This window comes from Lampris incognitus, chromosome 7, assembly GCF_029633865.1.
Source record: "Lampris incognitus isolate fLamInc1 chromosome 7, fLamInc1.hap2, whole genome shotgun sequence".
NCBI classification, from domain to species: Eukaryota; Metazoa; Chordata; class Actinopteri; order Lampriformes; family Lampridae; genus Lampris; species Lampris incognitus.
The window spans coordinates 32,550,140-32,564,512 of record NC_079217.1 but is presented as its reverse complement, the minus strand read 5'-3'; positions in this window follow the sequence as shown (position 1 = coordinate 32,564,512).

Below are 14,373 nucleotides of genomic sequence, written 5' to 3'. Positions count from 1 at the left end.
ACTGGAGGTCTTTCTTGGGGGCAGAGCGAAGGCCGAGCATGACCCACGGGAGGCGAACAACCCAGTTGCTGTCCGTGAGGCTGGCACGAAGAGCGGCCTTCATAGACCGATGAAACCGCTCATAAAGTCCGTTGCTCTGCGGGTTGTATGCTGTGGTGCAGTGGAGCTTCACCCCCAGCCCCTCCGCGACTGCAGTCCAGAGCTCTGACGTGAACTGCGGGCCCCTGTCAGAGGTGCGGTCAGCCGGCGTGCCAAAACGGGCCACCCAGGACCCGATGAACGCCCGGGCCATCTCAGTAGACGTGGTCGATGACAGGGGAACAGCTTCCAGCCACCTGGTGGTCCTGTCCACCATGGTGAGAAGGTGAGTGAACCCGTGGGAGGGGGGCAGGGGGCCACCAGGTCCACATTCACATAGTCAAAACGCCTCTCGGGCACCAGGAATGACGCCAAGGGGGCTTTGGTATGACGGTGTACTTTGGAACGCTGGCACGCCACGCAGGAGTCAGCCCAGGCCTTGACGTCCTTCCTGAGGCTGGGCCAGACGAACTTGGCCCCCACCAACTTAGTGGACGCCTTCACACCCGGGTGGGAAAGGCCATGGATAACGTCAAAAACACGGTGCCGCCAGCCGGTAGGCACCATGGGGCGGGGCTGGCCCGTGGAAACGTCGCAGAGGAGCGTGGCGTTGGCGCTGTCAAACACCATATCCTCCAACCGCAGCCCCGTAGCAGCCGTCCGATAGGCCTGGATGTCCGCGTCAGCGGCTTCGTCTGCAGCCATGGCAGCATATTTGAGTCCCAAGTGAACGGACCCTGCCACCGCCCGGGAGAGGCAGTCAGCGACAAAGTTGTCCTTGCTAGCCACTTGCCTGACGTCCGTGGTAAACTTCGAGATGGCAGAGAGCGGATGCTATTGGCGTCCGGACCACGGCTCGGAGGTCTTGGCCATGGCAAATGTCAGCGGCTTGTGGTCGACGAAGGCAGTGAAACGGCGGCCTTCCAACAGCAACCTGAAATGTCGGGTGGCGAGGAACAGACACAGGAGCTCCCGGTCGAATGTGCTGTATTTCAGCTCGTTGTCCTTAAACTGTTTGCTAAAGAAGGCATGGGGCTGCCAGGCGCCGCCCACCCACTGCTCGCACACCGCCCCGACCGCATAGTCAGAGGCGTTGGTCGTGAGGGCAATCGGGGCAGTGGGGGACGAGTGCGCCAGCAAAACGGCATTGGCCAGCGCGGCAATGGTCAGTGCGTCATTGGCCAGCACAGCCTTGGCGTCGTCGAAAGCGTCGTCCATCCCCTGGGACCAGTCTACCTCGCCCTTGACTTCCTTACTCCGCAGGGCCTCGTACAAGGGCCGCATGCGGTGAGCTGCACGGGGAATGCACCTGTCATAAAAGTTCACCATGCCCAGGAACTCCTGCAGGGACTTCACAGTGCGGGCGTAGAAAACTGGCGACGACGTCCACTCTGGCAGGAAGGGGAATGGCTCCCTGCGGGGAGACACGGTGGCCGAGGAAGACGATGTGTTGCATTTTGCATTTCTGTGTTGCATTTTTTCGTGATGGTGAATTCTGGGGGGGGGGGACTGTGTGGTGACACACAATTGACGATAGATTCACCAGGAGCTGCTGCTCCTTTAAGGCAGATGTTCAGAGTGCTGACATTGCACTGCTTGGAGTTTTCCAGGAAGTAGAGCCATGTTTGCAGCAGCCTAGCGGTTAGCTGGTTGCCACGAGAGATTGTGCTGTATCGGTGTTGTTTTGTATGGCGAGTAAACGGAACTGACTCGACTCGATCTCTCCATCTCCTCATTCCTGCACTCCCACACCGTGATTTATTTGAACATCTCTTGTTTGTATTTCTTTATGATTATAGGATCATAGGCTATGGTGCTTCCATATTGATAGGAAGCTATGTTTATGATGTTTTAAGAAACTCGCAGAATCAATTAATTGGATAGCTTTAGTAGGCCTTTTGTTATTATTTATGTAATGTAGGTTGATAAGTAAAATGTAGCCTTAATATTCGCCTATAAAATATTACAAAAGAATGTTCAAGAAGATGCCATAAACTAACATTACACTGTTCTTTCTTTATTTAATGCAAACAATAATATTGTAGCCTAATTGCTGGTGCAACCGCAAAAGGAATATACTTCCATAATAGGAGCCATTAGCATGCCTAATGTAAACAAAGTGTAGCTAAAATGTTAAAACAATCTGCGTGCGTTATTGTGCATCTTAATTGTAACAGAATAGGCGGAGGAGCACAATAGTGTTCATGCAGGACATGTATTTTCGCTCACTATATCATCTATTTTTTGGCAGCTGCCCCCCCCCCCCCCCCCCGTCAGAAAGTCAAACTACGTGGTTGGGATTCCCAGTGGCATAGATTTATAACTACAGGCCTTATTCCAAAGCAATTTTGAAACATTGATAATCTTGGAAAAATAAATTGTTGACTGTGTGGTTTTCTCCAGTGGGGTTTTGTCCATTTACCGGTGACCAATTTTTATTTTTAGTAGCCATCTTCAGTCATCATCAGTCAAGACTCTGACTGTATTAGGGTGACGCGATTGTGTAAGTGAAATAAATGGTTGTAGCTAACTACCGGCACAGAGCCACATGGTTGAGATGAAATGAGAATTTGAAGGACTTGATTTGATGTCACGTGATGTCAGATGTGACGTCATCTGACTTTGCCATACCTTGGCTTCTGGTGAATTGATGCCCCTGGTTAACAGATAATTAAAATAAGATATCTTTCAAATCAAACATTCCAAGATATGAGTGGAAGGTATTGTTCTTGCAATTGCATTATAATCTTTTTTTTTTTACTCAAACATAGTTTAACCATGTCATGTGGTATGCTGCTTCAGTACACTTTAACAAATATTACTGGGACCACTACAGAAGTTTACAGATGCACATTTAACATCCAGGAATTCACATTATAGACACTATCTCTGTAACAAATTGGCTACAATTTCGAAAAATCACCATACATGGTCCAGCCATATACTAGGGTTTGACCTAGTCTTGTTTCTGCAGCGCAAGGGATTCCTTGAAGAAGCACCAATTATGTTATGTGGTGTTATCTGTGGTTGTGCTTCTACTTATGGACATTAAATTGCAGGGCACTGGTAATCTAAGACGATGTAGTCACAAATGATATTTCACAGCTCTCTCAGCAGATAGAAAACAGTACTCCAAAGGTCAGGAAAATACAATTAATATAGTCTGAAATGTGTCTAAAAGCATGAAATAATAATACATTAAATAAAATGGCTAAATTTAAATACTGTGGCTGGATGAGGAAAAACACAGGAGATGAAGGCGAGTTTGATGTTTATTCCTCAACTCCAAAAACCAAACTACAGCAGGAACATCCCTGCACCAGCGAGCCCGGGAACGTAAACCACGCCCCCAGCTCACAGTCCTGCTGGGTGAGAGGCATAGCCCCTAGTGTCCGCCACAATACCACTTTATATAAAAATACAGGACATTGAAAACTGTAACTACAAAGTGACAAAATAAGCACGTGATTTAAGTCCCAAAAAATGGAAGGACACAACTCATTATGCGGAAACTGACATAAAGATGACCCAACAATCAACGTGAAACAGGTCACCAAACGATCCCTCGGTTTTGCACATGGTCCACACCAGAATAGTTCACTGTGTGTTGGCGTTGCTAGGAAATGGTATTATTGTCGGCTTCAGATGCTTTCACCTTTTGTCAGCTTTGAGAAGGCATTTGAAGTCATGCCTTTATTCACCACTTGTACACAGATCAGTGGAAAATTCATTGGTGCTTTAAAACAGCATCAGGCAGGTCAGGGTGGCTCAGCGCTCTTTGATGTGCAGATATCAATCCCCTCAGTTCTCCTGGGTTTCTGGGTTTTGTATTAGTGTGTTTGTGCTCATGTATGTGAGTGTGCATGTGAATGTTTGCGCTTGGATTTGTGTGCGCGTGTGTGTGTGTGTGTGTGTGCATGCGTGCGTGCGTGTGTGCGCAAGGGCTGGCTAGAGGCTGTGTCACCAGAGGCTGTGCCTAAGACACTGTTGCCATGGTAACATCCTCTCTTTTGATGACAGGCATGAAAGGCATCTTAAGAGATTTGGGTTTTCTGTAAGACCAACTGCTCATATATATATGTTTCATCCCTAAGTGAAAAGGTGTGTGTGTGTGTGTGTGCGCGTGCAGTAGTGAGCTTGTATGTGTTTACTTTTGTATGTCATGTTGATCATCGTTTAATGGGACGTGTGCTGGATATTCATTAAAGATGTCAACAGAATTTTGTTAATGACACTCATTCAGGAATACAGTCTATAGCCACTGTGACCTGCCCTTAGTACATAGCTGCTGTTCACTAAAAGCCTTGTTTCTTTAAAGTGACCTATTCCTCATTTTGGAAATGACACACATTTCTGAAATTCGATGACTAGGGGGCCAAGGGTCATTTAACATGCCTAACTTGCAGAAGACCATGTAATCATAAAGTGACAATATTGAAGATGAAAAAAGGAAAAATAAATGTTATTTTTTGATACTTGCTATCACTGGCATACTCTTTTTTTTTTGGTTTTGGCTTTTACCCCCTTTTCCCCAGTTTGATCTGGCCAATTACCCCACTCTTCCGAGCAATACCGGTCACTGCTCCACCCCCTATGCTGATCCGGGGAGGGCTTCAGACTACCACATGCCTCCTCCGATACAGGTGGAGTCGCCAGCTGCTTCTTTTCACCTGACAGTGAGGAGTTTCACCAGGAGGACGTGGCGCATGAGAGGATCACGCTATTCCCCCCCATCCCCATTCCCCCCGGGGGGGATAGAGGTGACGAAGGCATATGAGTTTAAATACTTGGGGTCAGAAGAGAAGAGGTGAAGGAGAGAGTGGAGGCAGGATGGAGTGGGTGGAGAAGAGTGTCAGGAGTGATTTGCGACAGAAGGGTACCAGCAAGGGTTAAAGGGAAGGTTTATAAGATGGTTGTGAGACCAGCTGTGTTATATGGTTTGGAGACAGTGGCGCTGACGAAAAGACAGGAGGCGAAGCTGGAGGTGGCAGAGTTGAAGATGCTAAGATTTTCATTGGGAGTGATGAAGAAGGACAGGATTAGGAATGATTATATTAGTGGGACAGCTCAGGTTGGACGGTTTGGAGACAAAGCAAGAGAGGCAAGATTGAGATGGTTTGGACATGTGTGGAGGACAGAAGCTGGGTATATTGGGAGAAGGATACTGAATATGGAGCTGCCAGGGAAGAGGAAAAGAGGAAGGCCAAAGAGGAGGTTTATGGATGTGGTGAGGGAGGACATGCAGGTGGCTGGTGTGACAGAGCAAGATGCAGAGGACAGGAAGAAATGGAAAAGGATGATTCGCTGTGGCGACCCCTAATGGGACCAGCCAAAAGTAGTAGTTGTAGTTTTGTGTTTTGCATTTCAGGGCCACCATAGACATGCATAGTAAACTGCAACAAAAAAAAAAGATGTGTTTCTGATCTCAAGTTCTGATCTACCAACCCTCCATTCCTCAGTCAATGGAAATGTCAGAAGTTGTGTCCTAAAATGAATCATTCCTCTACAGTAAGTACATGTAAGTGCAGTTAGAATTTCAGATTCATTTACTTCTGTGATATATATGTCAAAATACCTTTCAGTGGTTTAGTCAACTGTCAAATTGAATGATCTTTAGGGTTCTTGAATTAAGTAGCATGTTTGACGACCACCTTTTTTTTTACATCTAAGGCTATCCCCCATTGAGAAATTGTAGTTTGAAATATATATCCAGTTAAATTTATAGTTGTTTGTTCAGATCATCAAGGACTACAAGGATTCAGTAGAGGATGCTCTTAATTTCCTCTGAAACATCAATACTACTACTACTACTTTCAGCTGCTCCCGTTAGGAGTCACCACAGTGGATCATCCATTTCCATTTCTTCCCTTTCTCTGCATCTTCCTCTGTCACACCAGCCACCAGCATGTCCTCTCTCACCACATCCATAAACCTCCTCTTTGGCCTTCCTCTTTTCCTCTTCCCTGGCACCTCCATATTCAGCATTCTTCTCCCAGTATACCTAGCATCTCTCCTCCACATGTTCAAACCATCTCAATCTTGCCTGTCTTGCTTTGTCTCCAAACCGTCCAACCTGAGCGGTCCCTCTAATATAATCGTTCATAATCCTGTCCTCCTTTGTCACTCCCAATGAAAGTCTTAGTATCTTCAACTTGAATTTGTTAAATTCCAGTTCATAATAGTATCCTATTTTGTTTTTGAAATCACAAATAAATATATCAATAGGGAAAGTACTGAAACTGAAAATATCTAGATTTATACTTACTCATTTCGCAAACATATACCCAAGCTACTTACAACAGAGTTAGCAATTAGCAGACACATTTTACATGTTACCAACTGATTTCATAAAGCTCAACATAGTAACCGTCATAGCCAAAAGTAGATGTCATACCAATGCATTGATGTAAGTACACCTTAGATCATTCAAAGGAGGTGAAGAGGTAAATCAGAATACAGAGGAAATTTACAGTGGCATATAACAGAATAACGGGCAGAAGAGCTTACAATGTCAACTGCAGGCAAGGTACAGTGGAAGACAGATAATAATGGCTCTCTCCATCTGGCCACCTAGTCATCCTCCCATGCAATTGGCTCAATGATTCCTCCCTCTCCACCTCAAACTGATGTGTGGTGAGCATTCTGGTGCAAAATGGCTGCTGTGCATCACCCAGGTGGGTGCTACACATTGGTGGTGGTTGAAGTGAGTTACCCTTTTCAATGTGAAGCACTTTGGGTGTCTACATAACACGCGATATAAATGTAGTTATTATTATTATTGTTATTATTATTATTATTGGTGTCTGAGTCAGTAAGGTAGCAAAATAGTGGTGCAGCAGTGCTGGCTGATACCAAAAGAAGTATTAGATACTAATAATAATAATAAAGGTTGAGAGTGAGATGTGACAGGCACAGAACACTACACCAATACACTAGACGCTTCACAACAACCCCACTTCTTACACAAGAATGTCAGACACACCGAATATAGATGATTTATATTAGCTGGAAAATCCCACTAGACAGTTTACAGATCTTGTTTCGAGACGTTTTATGGTGTTCCTTGAAGGAAGTAGCTCTGGTGTAGACTGGGCGTTTGTTCCACCATTGTGGGGCCAGGTGAGAAAAGTCAGGACCGAGAGCATTGCCCTTTTGAAGCAGGAACAGATAGTAGCCTACCAGCGGAAGAACGAAGAGGGTGAGCAAGAGTATACGTATGTACATGCTAATACGGGTTTACAAGTAGGTTCATGTAGTTCCTTGAACTGCCTGGAATGCGAACAACAAGGTTTTGGATTTTATGCAGGCAACACCAGTTTGAGGATACAAAAAATGTCGAGACGTGTGCATTGAGGTAGTTTAAAATCCACGTGTGCAGCATCATTCTGGATTCTCTGCAGCACCTGAATTGCAGGCTGGTAGAAGTGCATTGCAGTCTAACCAGAAGATGTCTCGAGCCTGGACCAGGAGCTGGGTAGCATACTTTTTTAAGTACAAACTAATTTTACAGATGTTACAGAAAACAAAGCAAAAAAAAAATAAAAATCTTGCCAGTGTGCAGCACTAACATGTTAGGTGTTGAATGTAGTAGAGAGTCTCAGTAAGTTTAGTCCTGTGGCATCAGAGCATACTTTCTACATTACTCCAGCACAAATATTAATTAAAGTATGAAGCGGAAACTCATTTCAACACTTGAACTGAAGAAACAAACCACAGGTTTAATTGTAAAATACCCTCCTTTGTGTCTTTTCGAGATAAAGGAAAACAAATCCATGCTTCTATCTCTTCTCATTTGCACTGATGTCATACCCTGGTCAGCTCTCTGTCACGTCACATCAACTGGTCAAATCTGCAGCGGCAAAGTTAATGACAGGGATGTGTCGCAGGTCCCATAGAAGTCCAACACTTGCCTCTCTGTTTTGGCCAACAATCAAATTTAGAATTGATTTTAACATTATTTGAATCACTTACATGGCTATAGATGGTCATGCACATAATTACATCTGCAAATTGCATGGCGTTAAATTTATGTTCAAGTTTGTTAGGTCAGTGTGCAAAAAAAAAGATTATTTACATATGCATACTTCAGAAAAAAAAATAATCAAACAAAAGTCTAAAAACCTCCCATGTAGATGAGTTTAAATAATTGAGGTTAAAGCACCTTAGAGAGGCTAAATAATGTTCGCCAATGTACCACACATTTTCCCAAACTGTGCAAAATAATCCCAATGTATTTTCTTTTTTAAATGAATAATTATGTCCAATGTGCATCATTTCCCCCAGGCATAAATTTGGCTCTTAATAAACATGGAATCAGATCAATGAATCTCAACAAACCATGGATTATTAGTCACGTTAAAATCAGGTGGATTTCAGAGTGCCTTCAGGGATGGGCAACATAATCCAGAAAGGGCCGGTGTGGGTGCAGGTTTTTGTTCCAACCAGGTGTGTAACTGCTTGGTTACACAGCTCATCAGTCTGAGCTGATTACATTTTCATAAAAGGACCACCACTAAATTCTAAACTAAAATCACAAACTTGAAGGTAAGAGAACAAATTAATTTGTGGCTGGTGGAATGCTCTACTTTCTTGAGTGAAAGATATTTACTTGAAAGTTAAAACTGTCTGTTGTATTCAGGGGATACTGGTAAAGACCATCATCTCTGAAATAACATGAACTCTCTCGCCTACACCGAGCTGCACTGGTACCTTCTTTCCTCTGTCTGTACAGCTTTGTGTCCATTCCTGTGTGTGTGTGTGTGTGTGTGTGTGTGTGTGTGTGTGTGTGTGTGTGTGTGTGTGTGTGTGTGTGTGTGTGTGTGTGTGTGTGTGTGTGTGTGTGTGTGTCTTCCTGGTCAATTGTTACATTTTGGCCAGAATGTGGATTTACAGCCTAAAAAAAGGCTGATGCTGATCATCAAAATATTTACTTCTGGGTCATCCGGGTAGCGTAGTGGTCTATTCCACTGCCTACCAACACGGAGATCACCATGTCGAATTCCCATGTTACCTCCAGCTTGGTCGGATGTCCCTACAGACACAATTGGCCGTGTTTGTGGGTGGAAAACTGGATGTGGGTATATGTCCTGGTCGCTGCACTAGCGCCTCCTCTGGTTGGTCGGGGCGCCTGTTTGGGGGGAAGGAGGAACTGCGGAGAATAGCGTGATCCTCCCACGCGCTGCATCCCCCTGGTGAAACTCCTCACTGTCAGGTGAAAAGAAGCAGCTGGCGACTCCACATGTATCAGAGGAGGCATGTGGTAGTCTGCAGCCCTCCCCGGATCGGCGGAGGGGGTGGAGCAGCGACCGGGATGGCTCGGAAGAGTGGGGTAATTGCCCAGATACAAGTGGGGCGAAAAAGGGACAAAAAAATCCTCACTTCTATCCTTGATGCTGAAAGGGAACAGACTTCAACATGGAAACTAGATGCAATAAAAGGGGTTTCATTCTCTAGTGCAAATTACAACAGCAGATGACCTGGTGGGTTTGAGGTGGAGGGGGGGGTTCAGAAAAGAGCCAGAACCATCACTGAATCCACTAAAATTGGCCATGACTTTAACAGTTGATAAGGGCTTTAGGGAGCCCGAGGACTTTGTCAGGTTAGCAGCGTGATTGGCATAGAAATGTAAATTACTTAGGGTACGGGTATGAATATGTAACAGGATATGCAAATTAGAGACAGTTATTAGAGCTTGGTTCAACTGAGTTTTGGGACCTCAGCTGAGGCCATGGCCTGTTTATTTTCACATTATTCATGTCACCTCTGAGATGCCCAGCACATCACTGTGTTTCACAGGGGGCTGCTAAATCATGAACCATGACATAAACCTCTCTAGGTGGCTCACTCCTTCAGACACACATTCATGTATGCATTTGTAAATACACACACACACACACACACACACACACACACACACACACACACACAGGATCAACCACAATATTTCCAGAAGCTGAGCGTATGTTATTTCATCCTGATAAGATCATTGGAGGGACCAGGAGAGGGAAGGGGACTGAGAGTTCTCTCGCCTTACCAGACTTGGTGTAGGGCGCTCTACTCAGATTGTGGAATATAATTGAAACAACGTTGCTTAGATATCAAGCAAAACCGCTGAATCAACATTGATCTCTGATGTTGATTTAGCATCAAACTTTCCCATTGTTTTGGCCATCTATTCAACATTGAAAAATCAACTACCTCTGGCTCTGAATCAACACTGATTTAACACTTAAGCTCTGCATTTGCCCATTGAAAAATCATTGAGCTCATGCTGAAGTTTCGCAAAGGTTGACCTAATGTTGAAACAATGTTGAAGTAGTGATCGTGTCCTAATATAGCCAACATTGAAAATTTGACAAATCAATTTTGATTTATTTACAGCCCGAGTTTAATGCAAGACAATACCAGTAATGGGCAGCAGTAGCTCAGGAGGTAGAGCAGGTCGTCCAGTAACTGGAGGTTTGATGGTTCGATCCTCTGCTCCTCCTTGAAAAAACGTTAAGGTGTCCATGAGCAAGACACCTAACCCCTAACTGCCTCTGATGAGCTGGTTGTTACTTTGCATGGCTGACACTGCCATCAGTGTATAATTGTGTGTGTGGGTAAATGTGTGAAGCATTAATTGTGAAGTGCTTCAGAAAAAAGTTATATGTAAATGCAGTCTATTTACCAATAATTAAGTAAAAAATATTTTACTTAGACAATATACTATTCAAAAATATAAAGACACGAATAGCACTTTTAAAACAATTTTGGAAACCCCCCCCCCAAAAAAAAGAAACTGAAATGAGAGATCGACAGATACAGAAATAGACGGATAGATAGATAGATATGAATGACTGAACATAACAATGAATGAATATAACATTTCAAATTTCTAACAGTCATTGAACAATTCTAATTGTTTTTTGTTTTTTGTTTTTTTTACATTGTGTTCCTGTTTGTCGGTTTGGATCATTATCTGAAAACACACACTCACACAAGAAAGATAAATATTTGATAGAAATGTTAGAACAAACAAACTCTTACCAAATTCAAAATGAACAAATTGGGAATCCCCGCGTTACCTCAGGCTTGTTCGGGCGTCCCTACAGACACAATTGGCCATGTTTGCGGGTGGGAAGCTGGATGTGGGTTTGTGTCCTCGTCGCTGCACTAGCGCCGCCTGTGGTCGATCGGGGCGCCTGTTGGGGGGGTAGCGTGATCCTCCCACATGCCACGTCCTCCTGGCGAAACTCCTCACTGTCAAGTGAAAAGAAGCGGCTGGCGACTCCACCTGTATCGGAGGAGGCATGTGGTAGTCTGAAGCCCTCCTTGGCTTGGCAGAGGGGGTGGAGCAGAGACCGGGGTGGCTCGGAATAGTGGGGTAATTGGCCAAGTACAATTGGGGAAGGAAAAACAAAAACAAATTGGGAAAATTCTTATATATATATATAGTATATTTAGCATCCTCTAGTTTCCTTGCTCTTGTCTTGCACAAACATACCGGTTGTTGCACTTGAGCTAGCAGGCTGCTCGCGCCATTATGCCAACAGAACATCTGACTTTGGTGAGAAATCAGGCGATGGACTTTGTGCTTAGATAAATCAATAATGGTGCACAAACATGACCATAACTGATAAATTCTGCTCTCCGGACCTGGGATATCTAATGCTTAAGTGCCGACCGTTTCACTTGCCCAGGTAATATACAGTTGTTGTCATGGCAGTATACTGTAACGTGCGTGGATAAGAAGACACGCTGGCCGCAGGCTGGCGAGTCTGACCCTTTAGTCGAGCGGTTAGCGATGACTCCTGCGGTGCGGGCGATACAGGTTCGCTTCCCGGCCACAGCAGTTCCTGTGGTTGCGTTGTCCCCCGAATTCGCTACAATACATACCACTACAGGCTAATGCTAAGCTAGTGCTTGGACACATGCGTAACACCATCAGTAAACAACAGAACACACACCCTGATGGAGTTTTCATTATTGCTGGGGACTTCAACCAAACAAACCACAGAAATGTTCTTCCCAGATTCTATCAACATGTCAAATGCACAACCAGGGGGATCACATCTTTACTAACATAAAGAATGCCTACAGGGCCATACCCCACCCCCACCTTGGACAGTCAGACCACCTCTGTTTCTTGTCCCAGCACACAAAGCCCTTGCGATCAGTGCTAAGCCAGCAAGCAGGACAGTTAAAATTTGGCCTGAGGGAGCCATCTATCAACTCCAGGACTGTTTTGAACACACAAAGTTACACTTCATCTGTAATGCCATACATCAACTACTTCACGGACAATGTCACTGTTAGCAAAGGATCCGATTGTACCCAACTGAGAAACTATGGATGAACAGCGAAGTTAAACGGCTGCTCAGGGCAAGAGACATCAGGAGACATGTCAGCCTGTGACGTCACCAGGGTGTACCTTAAGAGAGGCATCTGATCTATGAAACAAAACTGCAAACTATGAGTAGAGGAGGGCTTCACCAGTAACTCCATCCCACAGAGGATGTGGCAAGGCATCCAGGCCATCATACACCAGCATACAACACTGCCAACCTAACGGTGAAACGTAACAACTTCTTTGCTCAGTTTGACAAAGAAAATAACCAAACTCCAGTCAGTTTCAAACTGTTGGGAGACCCACAGACCCTTCTACACACTCCAGAGGTGCGGCGGCCCCTCTGCCGCTTCAACACATGGAAAGAAGTAGGGCCTGATGGTGTACAAAGGCGTGTACTCCAGGCCTGTGCTGACCAGCTAGCAGAGGTATTCACACACATTTTCAACCAATCTCTATCTACATAGTTCTATTATATTATATATATATATGTAATATATTATTATTATCTATTATATTATGTATCTATATCTGTTCTAATTAATTTTCCTTTCCTTACATTAAACATCTTTGTTAACATGTGAAGTGCTTTGAAATTGTCTCTGTGTGAATGGATCTATGTAAATAATGTTCTGTCTCTTCATCTACACATACAATATTGTTGTGCTACATGTGCTTTCTTGCCTTTCATAAATTTTTATAGCGTTTTATAGCATTATAGTGTTGCTTATTCAGTAATCTAGAGGTTGAAAATCTTGCTAAATATGTTTGCTGATTCTATGTCAACTTTTAAATGTTGAAATATTCTGCTTATATCAATGTTGACTCACAATTATCATCTCAGTGTGGAAAAGCTCACCATGTGTCAACAATAAGTCCATATTACTAAACACATTTTCGATGTAGAACATCTAATCATATATAAATGTTGGCTCAATGTTGACTTTTCTATGTTGGCCAAAAAATCAGTGCTTTTGACTATATTTAAATGTTGACTCAATACCTCTTTTCTTCTCTATCTGAGTAAATGTTGTACAAAATACGCTGCACCACAGCATATAAAAAGGAGTATGAGTGGAGTTGATTTGATTGGCTAAATCAGTACCTTCACCAGAGCGTTGCTGGTCACCAGATGACCAAAAATACATTGAACATGTCTATGTGCACCATCCTGCTGCTCTGGCATCTGCATTAGGGCAGAGTCATAAGAGTCCAAAGTGTTCAGGTGAGAGTTCTTAGAGACTGACACCCACAGCAAGAGACCTTAATGTCAAACCTAACTAAACCAAGGTCATTGTGTGAAGTGTAATTATTTCTGTCTACTCAGAAACCGCTTCTTTCCCTGTGTGGATTAGTGAGAACCTTAACTCCCACTGTCTCTTAAGAAAGGGCTGTTATACCCTCAAAAGGCATTATGCTGTATTTTGTACAGGATAATGAGAGCATTAGCACAGCGTTCAAGGAAAAAGAGCCGCAAATACATGACAAGACAAGTCTGATTTTCAAAAAAATAAATGAACAAATGAATAAAACTGTATGAGCGTATAGTTAGATTAGAGTCTGATCTCATATCAAGATGAATGACTTCCTTTTAGTGAACTACTGTATGAGCATCATAAAAAAAAGAGGTAGCACAAAAAAACTGAAGTTGGGCTACAAGAGACCACAGGAATGAAGCTTTACTATCTCTCAGCAATGAGAATAAAGGCGTTCATGAAATTCCAGCCATCTCTTAAAGGACCAGATAGTGTTTGATTATTCAAATCTAATGATATTGATGTTCACTACTATAGTTTAACTGTTGTAGTTAGTTAAATTGGGATAATAAGACTTGAGGCAATCTAGTAGATACACAACATAACCCATATTATAGACCATGCTCATCAGTTTGCTGAAGGATATGCCCTGAAGTGCTGATGCCACTGTAGTGCTTGCACTGCTGCTGCTATATAATACTCAATATAATT